This window comes from Diorhabda carinulata, chromosome 5 (assembly GCF_026250575.1).
Source record: "Diorhabda carinulata isolate Delta chromosome 5, icDioCari1.1, whole genome shotgun sequence".
NCBI classification, from domain to species: Eukaryota; Metazoa; Arthropoda; class Insecta; order Coleoptera; family Chrysomelidae; genus Diorhabda; species Diorhabda carinulata.
The window spans coordinates 23,069,563-23,085,280 of NC_079464.1; positions in this window are offsets into that span (position 1 = coordinate 23,069,563).

A 15,718-nucleotide genomic window follows, 5' to 3' on the forward strand; every position below is an offset into this window, starting at 1 on the left:
CCCTTCTCTTCGCTTCTAACCTAATTACAATAAAAAATGGCTACTGTCATTTTTTATTTTTCAATAAAATTTAAACTTTGGAAACATCTGGTAACCTCTTGATTGCCAAATCTGGAAAATATGCCGGATGCTCAACTAGTTCAAAACCTACTTGAGCTATCACGGCTGTTGAAATGACACACTTGACACTAATCGCGTTATCCTGGTGCAAAATAACATCTTTGTGCAAATTTTATTTCATCGCCTCACTTAATTTTAGAACCACGTTAAAGTAATAGGGTCCTGGATTTGTGACTAGCTTTTGTACGTAATCTACTAAAATCACACCTTCAGCATCCCAAATGAGTAATAGCTAAATGTTGCGTCTTAAGTTTTTTTAGAGGCGTTGAAACCTCTATGTTTCCACTCCTGACCCTGAATTTTGCCGTTACATCGTAGTGAACACCCATTCTTATTAGTTTTGCAAGAAAAATTTCCTTCGTCTGGTCTATCCTACCACAAAAATCTTTGCGTTTGGGTTAACGGTTCGGAGGGATCAGTCTAGGTATTCAATATATCTGTCTTTTTCACACCCTATATTTTTCAAAATTTATTGACTGAGTTTTTTTGGCTTGTTTCTGTTATGTCTATTTCACTATTTTACTAAACGTGGCGATAATTAGTAATGATAATTGGGGAACTTTGAAACAAATTTTCCTCTATATGATATTAACAATATATTTCAATAACTAACAATTTTTTTATACATCGCATTACCAAACTTAAAAATTTGACCTACTGAATCGACGAGGTATTTCTGCCGTTAAAATTATATTAAGTGATAATTTAGCAACTGTGACATAACTCAAGTAAAATGGTAACAGTTAGCTCTTTTTATTTTTGACAATAAAGGTGAGTGGAAATGATCCGATTCATCATGGTAAATTATCCGTTAAAATTGTGAACGGTACGGCATTCTTTAGTTTTTAAACTCTCGTCAAAATAGGTTCAAAAACCTAAAGAAATATAATTACTTTGAAATTATTTACTTTGAATGTACCGATGCGGTAATATGAAGACAAAAAGTAATCTATAATACTCATTGTTTTACAAAAATATTCATATGGATCAATTTAACGGTGTTGAAAAAGTTTAATTTGATAGAAAGGTGTTCAATATTTTTTTAATTGTTAAATAATTATACTTTTGTAATATTCAACTCAAGATAACTTGGGCTTAAAATACAAATCCAATTGTAGAATCAGTTATCAAAAAATTGTACAATTCTGAAGATCAAACATTTTTTAATTGTATAAGGTTATCAGGGGAGGTATTAACAGCTACTTTACCGAACTAGTGGAATGAACTTATTAAATTAAATTAAACACAACACCTATACAATTAGTGATGTTTATTCCAGCTGACGTGGAGGCAATTGAAGAATTGTAGTTTTCAATTTCAATTGAATGTTTTGTAGAAACGATTTTTTTGTTTTCTCAGGATGTTTCTACATATCCTTTAGCGACATTACTGGATTTCCATCCACCATGTCTCTTCAAAATGTGCATATCAACACCAGCATCAGCAAGTAGGGATGCTGATGATCTTCTAAAACCATGTATATTGTGACGGATTTGGTAGCTCTAAAACGTTGCTATTTCTTTTGGAATGCGCCCAAAAGTATTGATACCAATTGGTTGAGAAAAACATTTTCCATTTTTATATAAAATAAAAAACCGGTCATGGACTATATTTTGAGGTCGAAGTCGAACATATTTTCGGACGTTATTCAAGTAGTCAAAACCAGCGATATTTCCTCTGGTAATAGCAAATTCTCTTTGAATTTTAGTTTTGGTATTCGGTATTTTGATCGTTAGGAAGGTTACTTCGTCAATTACATCACCAATTTTTAACTTCATCAATTCTTCTCTTCGGCAGGCGCCTAACACACCCGCGATTAAGGAAACCTATAAAAATAATATACTACATGGAAATATCACCATATTTATGTATAATCATCATCAAGAATTGATCATCATTGGCTTCTTTCAAAAATCTGTGTATATTTTCCTTTGAAAATATACTGGATTTTTTCGGCTTATGACCTTCACTTTTCCGCTCCAAAAAAGCCAATAGCTGTGAATATTTACTTATGTCCACATTTTTCTTCACAGATATCATTGTTCTCAGCATACTATAATGTGTCCATAATGATAATATCTTTTCTTTTTCAGCTTTCCCAGCCAAATAAGCTAATAAAATTTTCTCCGATATATCCCGGACTTTTTTTGAACTGCACCAGTCTTCGAATCGCTTATATTCTTTTTCGTATCTATCGCGGGATTTAGCGGGTACTATGGTTTGTATTGCGTTATTTGCAGCAAGTTCTATATCAGAATCCACACTTTCATTGTCGGAACTCATGTCGATACGATAATCAACAATGAGCGCAACGCTTGTTTGTTACATGATTCTAATATCATTAATTTCAGGAATATTGACTAATTTTAAGTAAATAATTAACATTATTGGTAGTAGGTAAATTAAATGTAACAGACAAAGTTCCCATTTCGTAATATGAATCTTTACGACATTTTCAAGTTTTTTTAAAGTTTGTGGTTTTCCAGGGAGCCTTTACTGTATTTTATACGTAAAAATTCACTCTCCATTTATAAAATTACTTACATATGTAGTGCAATGGACCTTTATAATCTTTTATTCTCTTTATTAATATAATTATTAATCTAGTTATTAAATGTTACATCTTTCCATCTAATTTTATGGATAACATACTTATCTTACTTATATAATAATATCGTGTCAGCTCTATTTTGGTTTAATAATAAAATTGTTGTTCAAATAATAATTAGGACGAAGACACAGCGAAATAACAATGTATATCCAGCTTACGACAGAGTGACAAAGAAATGCAATAAAGATTGAAAAGAAAATTTAATTAATAGAGACTTAATATAAGCAAAGCGTGTTTGATAACCTTTCACTGAATCATGTAAACGCAAGTAGCTATATTCATCCTATTATATGGCGGTCTTGCCATGGGGTAGGATACGAAGAAGCAAGAGAGGAGACATTACTCGGTGATTCCGCCATCACACTTATAATATAAACAGATACCCTTGTGTATATGTGGAAGGCAGTTGAAGATCTATATGACTTCTAAGAATTGCTATATTTTCAATATCCTCTGATGCACTTAACATATAATTAAATCGGTTTAGGAGATCCCTTAATATTGGGCTTGTCATGGTCTCTTGAAGCATTGAGTAAGTAGCTACAGAAGTGGATGTTTTGCTTTAATTCATTCTATCTAAAGACCTCCTTTGCTCTATGATTCCCGCAATAAATATAAATGAGGTAAGATGTTTCTAGTTAATACAAGGGCGCCATTACTTATGAGAGGACCTACTATGTTCAACTAGCATCCTAAAAGATACCAAACCAAAGTCTACCAATATTTGGAAGAGAACTGACCATTTTCGATCTGTGTCAGGAAACAGAACCTCATTTTGTGCAACTATTTGAAGCAGGTTTAATTTTATTAACTCTTAGTTCGTATATTACTTTCTTGTAGTCCAAAATCCACTATCATACCCAACGTGGAACCTACTTTGGCCTTTTTTTGAACTAGTGGAAATCTAGTTTTCCCACAAAATATATTATGGATATATTTCTATTTACCCAACCACAAACTAGATTTCGCTAGTCATATCTATAAAATATACGAATTCGGGCTCTCTTTTCATGTACGTGATTTGAGATATATGTCACTAAACAAATGTGACAAGCCATGACGGGGTAAAGTCAGTCTTAAACAACTTCATAGCTTATAGACGTGCTTTCATCAAAAATTGAATTATTGATGAAAAAACATAGACTGTGATGACAATTTTAAAGAGCCGGGCAAAATAAATAATGTGAATAAAATGGATCGAGAGACGTATCAGTTTTCGTCTCTACACTGTTGAAAGAAAACCAAAATACGATAATCATCATCATATAAAGGCACGACCCCACTCGCAATAGAACACCGTCGTACATGAGAGAATATTTTATGGAAAAGAATTCTACAGAAAGATAAGATCGATGTTATAGTTTAGACTGCTTGATTCTGAAAAAAATTAAGGTTACAATGGAGATAATTATTTTTTTAAATAATCTTTAATTAAAAATAACTAAAACAATATGAATAGACAACCCGAGAACTTACCACCGACAATGATGTAAGTAAATCATCTATTTTGAAAGTTTTGCATAAAGAAAAATACTACCCTCCCAAAGTTCAGTTGGTTCAGCAGTTGAATAAAGATGATAGAAGGTAAGAATTCTAAGAATTGATGATGGACTGAATGAACGCAGATTTGCAGTTCATAAACAAAATAGTTTATTCTGATGCAGCGACTTTTCATTTAAACAGAAGGAGCCTAGAAAATCCTCACTGGATGTGTGATTCTCACACTCAGTATCTTAAAAAAGTGAACATTTGGGTATCATTAACAATAAAATTATTGGACCTTATTTTTTTGAGGGCCCATTTAATGGTGAGGTCTAGATTTTTTGATTAACTTCTTAGTACCTACATTAAAAAGACTTTTTCCTCGATCCTATATCGATCTACCAATAAGACGGAGCTCCACCGCATTTTGCACGTACTGTTAGAAATTATTTAAATGAGGTCTTCCCCAATAGGTGGATTGGAAGACGCGGAACGATCGAATGGCCAGCTAGATCCCCGATTTGACTCCTCTCGATTACTTCTTATGGAGTTATTCAAAATCCAAAGTATATTTCAATAGACCAGACAATATTGCTGATTTAAAAGTTAGGAAAACAGGAGAAATTAACAAAATAACCCCTGAGGTCATACAAAATGTTGTTGGAGAATTCCAAAATGGCCTCGGTTATTATTTAAATTAATTAATATGATTGTAAAATACATTGAGAACTACATTGCAAATATTATGCGACATTCTTATCTTCATTCTACGTAAAGTTTTGTTATAGACATTGTCAAAATTTTACATCTTAAAAATTATTTTTTCCAAGTTATAATTGCACCAAATTTAGAAAACTTTATATTGCTGAACAGAGGACTAAAATCCCTTTCCAATAAGGTGCCACACGACCCACTTTCTCATTTAAAATTTTCTAGGAGGTGCTTATAATTCAGAAAGGGTGCTGGAGGGGGATAGTATTTTTTTGATACTGTAAATTGCAATTTAAGAATAAAAATCGACCTGTTTCAGTGTGTGTACATATACATGTATATAATATGGGTTGAAATACATTGATTAAGGATTTAAAAACATAAATAGTATACTAAAACATCATGCGATCTTTATTTTGATCCTACAAATGGTTTTTTAACTTTCTAAATGCTTTAACTTTTATTTCATTTCCACCCGTTACAATAATTTGATGGAATTCTGAAGTGATACCATATTTTTACAATTGTTCACTGGACTATAAGTAAGATATCCGTGTTTAAAACAACACCTATCCAACTTTTGAACAACTTATTCCATATTTCAGAGAATCACTGTATAGAAAATTATTGGTAGGTTCCTTTGTTATAGAAATTAACTTTTTGACATTTTTGCTTTTTATCTTCTTCATGCCGATAAGGCATACATCTTTTCTGGCACTCCTCATTTGAGAAATGAAATCAGTCAATGCATCATTTTTGCAATGTTATTAAAATACCTGCATATCACAAAAAAATTGTTTCTACCTACAGCTGAATAATCAGTAAAATTGCCTCTTGTGGACGGTCAAATCTAAATCAATTATGGACATCAATTGATGATGACAAAATATTACTACAAACATCAAATTTAGTTTTGTGCGCAAAGTACTAACCAATCTAATTCTCTTGAAATAAAATTGGAAAAAATCTGATTGTTTGTGGTCTTTTTCGCATTACGGGACTCATTTTCCATCCATCTATCCAAATATGAACACGTTCGTGGAGCTGAACATTATTCAGTTTGTCTTACCTGTGTTTAGAACCTCATCATTAGCACTTCTAATCAATTTGACTTACGGCTCTCAAAATATAATAAAGAGATATTTTGACTAAGTGAAAAGCAGAAAATACTAAAACAGAACCTACGCTATATTGATTGATTGAAAATTGGAAGATTGAAAATTATTAAAAAAAACCAAATATGCAAAAACTAAATTAGTAGAAATGTTATAGTTGCAGTTAATAAAATTGTGAAACTTGAGAAAACTGGGTCAAAGTTGCCCGTGTCAAAAAAAAGGGCGACTATTTATTCCATTCTTGGGATGTGGATCTTCTTGATATCTTTGATCAAAAAAAGTGCTAAAAGATTATTAGAGAAATATACAATTTCGAACCAGAGCAGGAATTTGCGAATTCAAACAGTGTATCCAAGATACCTAATTGTTTCAGTGGCATGGAATCTTACTCGCATGGATTATGGTTAGGTGAGTTATACAAGATCTATTCACATTACGTAAAAACGTAATTGGAATAAGGAATAACCATTTTTCTTCTTCGTAATTCGCTCTTAGTCAAGCCATTGTAAATCATAATGCACGGAAAGAAGACCATCTCGTATCAAAAGTAACTTTGTGAGAAACTCATATAATCTATACTTTTTGTATTTATCATAATTTACCCAGATAAAGTGTTTAATAAATGAAACAATTAAACTCTTTTTATTTTCTTTATTCAATGTGGTTTGCAGCTTTGTAAAATAAATCACACGAAATGGCGTACTTTTAATCTGAAAGAACATTAATCAAATACTACTTAGAGATAAAGACTAAATACTTTGACTGTGAGATATAAACCTAACTCGAAACGTAATAATTCACATCGATTTTCTAATCTTTAGCACTAATGAGTATGTTTATCCCTACATTTATTATGTGTCGTTTATTAACGCATTCCTTGTTGTCTATTTGGTTGTGATACTTAATCGATGTTTTATAAACTCTTCCGTCTTCAGGGTTATTAGATCGCTATAAAAACGATTTCACTTTATCTATTTCTCCCACCAATTTGTTCTCGTTTGAGTTATATTTGAATAAGTATAGGTACTGAACAAGATATAAATTAAACTATTATCAGAGCTGGAACTAATACGGATCATTAAGATTCAAAGCAAGAGTGGGGAAATTTTATTATTTGTCTATAGATATAACAAAAAGGTAAGTTATAGATTAAATCACATATTCTGAGACCGAAATAACTTTATTGATTTAGTAGATCTGTGCATATAATTGCTTATATACCGAGGACGATAAAAACCTGTGTATTAAGGGAAAGATGGGTAAAACTGAATAAGTGGGCAATATGGGGTAAAGGTAGTGGAAATTACTACCTACCGTAACAATTTTAGGCACTTGAATTTCAATCGCGCTCTTCTTCCCTTGGATTCTTCTGACTCATAATATTTTAATAGTATGGTGATGTTAGTACACAGTTACCAATAAAAATGCGCTATAACTAGCGTTTCGTCCGTGGGTCCGTCTGTAACAGCGATATCTCCTCACAGTTCGAGTTTTTTGCATTTAATTCCTGTATAGCTGCAGATGTGTCAAAACGGGAAAACAATCAGGCATTATCAGGAAAATGTTAATTAAAACAACCAAAATGTGATTTTTCCCATACAAGGGAAGCTACAACAAACGGAAACACAACAATCGATGTAGTCTTCGCAAAATTGAAACTTGACAGTAAGTTATGTATTAATTAGATTTCGATAAAATATAGTTTTATTAATGCATCTAAATTTCTTTGATTTCAGATCACTTCTGTTTTAAAATTAGTTTTTTCAATAATTTTTTGAAGAAAAATGAAATTTTACGTTCCGACTTTTCTTTAAGTCCTTATCAAAATATGATATTGACACTGACAGTTTGCTTATTTATATTTATCTATAGATCATCTACATCATGAACATCAAAATAAGAATAAAATCAAAACAGAAAATGTTCTAATAAGAAAAATTAATTTTTCCTTAGTGCTTACATCTCAAATATATAGCAGTATTTAATCAATCAAATTATTTGTAGTTTTATTAGAATTTATAAAATAAAGCATCAAATTTTCCTTAAATTATTCAGGTCTTTTTTATCATTTATTGCTTTTTCGTTTTTATGATTGTAAAGAATTCCTAAAAATTCTTCTGGTGGGTGCATATTTTTCACGTTGTAGTTCCCAGTACGTCGAGGTATTTTTAATTAGGCAGCAATGGTACAGTTACTTTCGCTTAGACTATGAAGACTTGCAATTAGTTTCAACCGGTAGTTCCTTGGTTTCACCCATTTCAAAACTTTTTGCGAGAACGAAACAATTCGAAGACGAACTTGACAAAAAGATGACTTATTCCAAAAAGTATAAATCACAGCACGTTCTCGCGTCTCATAGGGCTAACTAAGGCTAAACTACAATCATAAACACCGAATAAATTCCCAATTCACAATCCAAAAATATAAACAAATTACAGACACTATTATGTTTTGTTTGTAAGACTCCGTTTCAATCTTCGCTTGCCAACACGAAAGAGAAATTTGTTAAAGTGTATAATTTTGAAATTTACTGAATGGATTATGGGATTAACAAAAGTTTTGACCAGTAGTGTATGTCGGGGTATGACTGTTATATTAATGTATGTTAACTAAATTATCTGAACATTTTTTATCATAACAATAACTGAGTTCATATTGAACAAACTTCATGTATATGTAAATTTGGCAATTAAATTTTGTATAAATGATTGGGCTTTTTAATTTAATATTTTAATTGAATGTTAATTATAAATTATATACAAAAGTTATCATTTATAATTAATCTAAAATTAAACAAAATTCAAAACCAAAAACAATTGTACAATTGAAGCCGTACTTTTTTGCGCAATAGGGTCCTTGCAGTGGTCGGTAATTTGAGTATTTACCATATTTAAAAATTTATATATCACTTCTCATTTAGGAATTTAGATAGAATTGTATCATACCATTAAAATATTATGAATCTCAAATATAAATTGATGATAATTTGAATATATAACACGTGAAAGAAAACATGTTCTATTGGTTGCTGCGGTTGTGACGTAGTAAGTAAGTAAATACTGAAACGTGGTCACCTCGTGTCGCCTTTCAAACGCCATTCTGTTGTTGTGAGTTGTTGTTTAGTGCGATTTGTGTTTTTGTAAGGCTATTCTAATTAAAATGATGGCCGAGATAGGATTTATCGAAGCAAGATCGGAAAATCTACCTAAGGTAGATGCATTCATGACTGCTACGTTCTTTGCTAATAATAAATCATTTACTTGGGCTGAAATACGTGAAGTAAAAGCAGATACGTAAGTACTACTAATTAAAGTTTCTTATAGTAACGTCATTGTCACATTTGTTTGCTTGAACTTTATTAAAATGTAGTGGTACAGATGATAACTTCGAAGGTTTTTTGTCGTTTTAATCCCAACGGACGAGGTGTTTCACGAAATGCCCTTTTCCGGTCTTTCTGGCAAAAAAACTGCTATTCTAACCAGAACCTGAATTCCTTTGCATTGTGTTAATTTCCACATCATATAATTCTCCAAATCTATTTCAAGCCACAGTCAAAAATAACAATAAGTTAACATTTTTTAAATACCAATAGATAAAACTTAAATTGAAATGGTCTTCCCAAACATATACAAAGCTACCAAGTTTGAAGCTCACATAATCACTTCTTACAGCTTGAAACCATTGATTTCGTCGCTTTTCTTCTCGAGGGATTTGCACGAAAACTTTATTTGGTGTTTTTATACTAGTGTTTGAACACTCTGGTACAATGCACCAACGATAAGTCATCTTGTATTCTACAAAATTGAATACTCACAGCCAGCAACTCTGTTTAAACTGTATTTACTTCTAACCTCATTTAAGTCTGTTTGCTTACTTTCTACGTCACACTCAGTCATGTGTCAACAAATGCGTTTTGGCGCGTCATTTAGGTATTCAAACTTATTTATTTTTTTTATGAACTAATATACAGTTTAGAAGAAAATTAAAAAATAGGGTGTGATTAAGAACGATACACTAAACGTAGTTAAGGTAAAAAAAAAGTATGCAAGGACCCTATTGGGAAAAATAGTTAATAGAAGCGTCATGGAAGCTGATAAGCTAAAGTGAATAAGGTTTTTTTGGTAATTATATCAAGGTAGATACTCAAATATTTGTGTATAAGTGTTTTTTATTAATATAGATAAAAAAGATCATAAATAAATATGCATGTATACAGGATTTTAAGTTATATATGGTAGTAAATTATAATTTATGATGAAAATTCGTGATAAAAGTGGTTTTTTTATTATAAACTTTATTGCTAATAGATTTGATGTTTATTGTTGATATAATTCTTTGTATCCTCTACACAATATACAGTTCTATTCAAAAGTTCTCTCCTCCGTTGAACGATAATTCATAAACTAGTAATGTTGAAAACTGAATATTTAGTGTTGTAAATTTCACTACTAGTACTGATAGACGGAATATTTTTCAAAATATGATGTAACAATGTAACTGTGTTATTAGAAAATAATAACCTTTTATATACCTCAACTTTTTCTTTAGAAAGTATGAAACACACCAGATTTAAGAATATCCTTTATCAATTGTAATTATTTTATGATAAATTTTACTTGCGACATTCGTTATTTATTTTATCAGTATCACTAATCAGCTCTAGCCGTTTCATCATAAAGTCGTATAGGATTTGCATCGGGCAGTCGGGCAGATAACACTTTCAGTCATTATCTGTTGAATCTCTGCAACATTTTCTTCATATCTGACATTAATTCCAGACTGGTAGTAACACAGACTGGCAATTGCATATGAATATAGAACTAAAAGAGAGGTAAATTAGGACAGATAAATCTTTGAGTTGGCTCTTAACTATGCAAACAAATATACATATCATAAATCTTAGCGAGAAAATCTAAATGGACATTAACGTCGTTTAGGGGATTTGTAATAACATGTAGATGTACTAAATTAAAAAAAAAAAATCTTTTACTAAAACAAATCCAATACACATTTTAGTAGGTAATCTCATTGAAAAAATTAATTAGAAATTAACTAAAAAAGCTTATCTTGTTCATAAAAAGATTTTAAAAGAAGTACTTTAAAATTGATGATTCTAGTTGTTGATTGAAAGTTTCTGTAATTATTACCTACAAATAATAATAATTCGAGCGATATTTCAATTACAAAATTTATTTATAAATAGATAATCTAATAGGTATGATTGCGATTCTTTGTCATACATCAAAAAATTGGTCCGTGTCATTGATGACGTATTGTTCTCCAACTTGATACTAGCAATCACCGGATCAGTTTATTCTTAAAATTTCATTATTTATGTCTCACTGTAAAGTTGTATATTATCAGTCAAACCGGGCAATCAGACAATCCGCAAAAAAAAATCATTACTACATTCGTCAAGTTATCGACTATCCTATGAGTAGCACATTACTTTATTCCATTATTTTGAGATTATTGTTTATACTAAATGCAAACGCCAAAGAAAGTTAAATATGCAAAAATAACAGGCAACTATGCTCAAATTCTTCTACTTAAGAATCCAAACAAAAAACCATGTATACGGCAAATATGGTGGTTCCTTTTCCTCGCTGAAGATCAAAAGAAAATCAAATTATGCAATATTCTTGAGTGAAAATGTATAAAAAGACTATAACTAGAAAAATCCGTATAGCAAAAGAAAGCGTCAAATGCTTCCAGCAACACCAAACAAATGTTGTATAGTAGGAATATAACCGCTCAATCAAGTTCGAGTTCTTTGAGTCATTCATTGTGATGAGGCAATCTTCGTTCAAACCATTTTTTTTAAGCTAAAGTTCATTGCATGTTTTTGCTTTTTCGGAGTCACGGAGTCCCATTTTGTTCAGATCACTTGTTACTTGACTTTCTCATTGGCTTTTTGATGTATTCTGATATTTTTTGAACTTCATTTCATATTTTTCATCCGTTTTATGTGTCCTTGCCATCTGTGTCCTTATAAATCTGGTGATAGTCTCTTCATTTAACATTTCTCTAATTTCAGCGTTCATAAGGATTCTATATTATCCGTCACTAAAGTTTTTTGGTCCATATATTCTTCTTATCATTTTTCTTCTGAAGGTGTTAAATTTTTCCTCATCAGCTGTTAGATTCATCGTTTCTCCTCCATAGGTTACTATTGGACTTATTGCTGTTCTGTAGATTTTCATTTTAGTACGTGTGCTGATTTTTTTGCATAGCATTAGAAGCCGGAATTCATTATATGCCCAGTAGACTGATTGGATTATTTGAGTAATTTCATCTCTTCGATCATTATGGTTGTTAACTGTTACTCCCAAGTATTTCAAATTGTTAACCCCCCTCGAATATATATTTCCCTATCTCTATAATCAAAAGTTTGTCTCCATTTTTTTCTTTTCAATTCCATATACTTAGTTTTCCCTCTATTTAGCTCTAGCCCCCTTTTACTAGCTTCACAGTGTGATAGTAGGAATAAATAAGTGCATCATAATGGCTAAGAGGCTGATTGTCTCAAAAGTTATAGAATTTAGAGCGGATTTAAAGAATCTTGAGTTGGAAACTTCCTGAAAGAAGAGTGAATTGGTAGAAAACCAGAACGTAGCTGTGGACGATGGCCGCTTGAATTTGGAAACATTTTTATTTAAAGACGAGACTTGCTAATGACATTTCAACTAATATGGATAAACAGAACTTCACGATATCTTTTAATATGGATGGGAGGATTTTAATTATGAAGGAACATATTTCTGTGACTATTTCCTTCGAAAAATTTAAGCCAACCAAAAAGCTGTAATATTTTATGTTTACCTAGCAACGATCATATTTCAGCGATAATACTGCACTAGTGCAAATTATCGATAATTTGCACTAGTGCCAAATTTTCGTCTAGGATTAATAAACATCATTTGGTTTTAATTTTATATTTTAAGAAAAGGAACAATTATTGAAAATGCAATTAGAATATACAACTTTACTGGAGGCCGACGATGGTGTTTCTATGCTGCTTCCACCACTTCTTATTATAATTTAAAGAATAACAAATTTTAAACACAGAATTAAGTTTATTTTAAATTAAATTTTTCTCAGGAAATAGTCTGCCAAAATGCCCTCTCGTGCATGTCAAATTGTCTCATAATTTTCTCTCGTCCGCATTCGCGCACTCGAGAAAATTAAATTATCGACAATTTGACATGCACTCGGGACATTAATATTGAACATTAACAGAAGTTCTGCCAATATCTGTCAAATTAGATTGACGAGAAAATCAAAAAGTTCGAGAAAAACGTGGCAGAATTATGAACACAAGATACACCAGCGGAGAAAATAGAAGTAAGCGATTTAAATGTAGCCAAAAATAGAGGCCAAGATAATAAATAGTAGCAGTTTTATTTAAGAAGAGACATCTTAGATAAATGATGTAGAACAGCCGCTAGATGGAATAAAATCGAAAATTAATTTACCGATATTGTTCAATTTTAATAAATGGTTTCGTGTAAATTTCAATTTGTTCCCTAAAAGAGAATGGTTGGTAGACGCCACTGTATATCCATATCTATAATAAACAAGCACATACATACTTACATACAGTGCTACTGTTTCAAACCCTTGGACCTGCGGCAGTTAAACCGAGTTTTAAACTTCTTGCAGATTAACATAGCTGACGTGTAATAACCACTTTGTGATTTCATTCATTATTTATAAGGTTTTGAGTTACATCTTTTATGGAGATTATACTCAATATCGGATTAATTATTGATCACTTTTGCTTTCCCTGATTGTTATCTATTAATTACGAAGAATATTTTCAAAATCTTATGCACTAATGGCGCTTCGAATAATAACCGCGTAGGTTATATTTGTATCTATATTTATCTGGATATAAATTGATGAAGGAAAAATAGACACCCACAATATTTCCATAAAATGAAATATGAAACGAAAAATTTGTTGTCACTCTTTTAGAAGTTTATTTATTTTTAGCAAAAGTTCTCAACTTTTCTTCGATATGTTTCAGATCATAAAGAATCAGAAACAGAGTAGAATATGGTCAAAAGTGAATGGTAATTAGTAGAAATAGTAAAATTATTGCTAATATACCCTTTTATTTCAAGCCATATTCACACAATTTTAGGGTTTTTGAAACGTTTAATCATATCCAATTTTGATTTCCAAAAGTCTTTAGATATTATATTTAAATCTGGTGTTGCCTAGAGACCTTATTGACTTGTTATAAATGATTTTTGATTCTTCATTTGTTCGAAGTCAGCACAGTTATCTCATCTATCTAGTACATACATTCTTAGTATAATTCGTTAGGAATTGAATAGGTCGACACTGCAATGACTCGTGTTTTTGATCATATATTATGATGGGTCTAATTAACAATAAGTTTATTCCGATTTTCAATTATTAGGTGAAAATAACAATAATATATTACTATATTTAAGAAAATTTTGAAGGGGCGGCAATATGCCGGGATTCATAAGCGACGTACTGATATAGAAGAAAAAATAAAATTTTCTCATTAAAAATTTTCCTTAGGCCCAAACCAAGTCTGATAATCTATAAAATATTGCATCAATTTTTATTTTTCACCAATGTGAGTTTAGTAATTTTATTTCTACTATATTTGTTTTTATTATTTCTATTTGCTAAACTATGAATCAGGTTTATTAATATAAAATGTATTACGTTTTGGAGACAATTTAAAATTAATGATACTGAAGGAATCTCGGCGAATAATTGAACTAAAAGCTACGTTTACATCTGGCACAATCACAGGACAAGTATAGGGATTTGTATCAGAACTTGTGTCGGGATTTGTATGAGTGTATCAGGATTTGTATCAGTGTATCAGTTGTCACATTTGCGCATTGTGTTTGAACTCCTCTGTTTATATTTTACTTTTGAAAATGTCTTCTTCTGAAGAAGAAAACATTTTGTTTTTGTGTATGTTCGAGTATACCTTAAAAAATAAATCAAAAAGAAAACGTAGATGGTGCCAAAGGCAGTTTTTAAGTGATCGGGAAACTGCAGGCGGGCATGCTCTATTAATGAATGAGCTTATTTTGGAAGATGGTAGTTGCTTTAAAAATTTTGTGAGAATGGGCACATCAGATTTTGAACACTTATTAACATTAGTAGCTCCACTTATTAAAAGGAAAGACACAAATTTTAGAAATGCTACTTCTCCGCTGATCAGCTAGCTGTACCACTCAGATTTTTGGCAACTGGGGATTCTTATTCATCCTTGATGTATATGCACCGTATCTCAAAAAGTTCCATATGTTTAATTATTGAAAGAGTTTGCGAAGCTCTCACTACAGTGTTATAAAAGAAAATAAAAGTAAGTACAATACAAATATTAAGTACACCTATATACCTATACCTATAAGCCTTTAGACTTATACTAATTGACTTAATTGAGGCGTGCAGAGTCAAAATGGCCCTTGTCCACTCCAATCGATTTTGAGAAAAACTTTTACGGAATGAGGTTAGTACTTAATTTTATACAATTTCCTTTTAGTATTTCGTTTTTTTTGCTTGTCCAGGTTGTAGGTACTTCGAAGAGATTTTATTTTGCTTTAACTTCGGCAATGCCAAAATCGTCCAACTTCACTTCATCTTGAACGCCGTTTGCCGAGTGAGTTTGTTTTTGTATAAC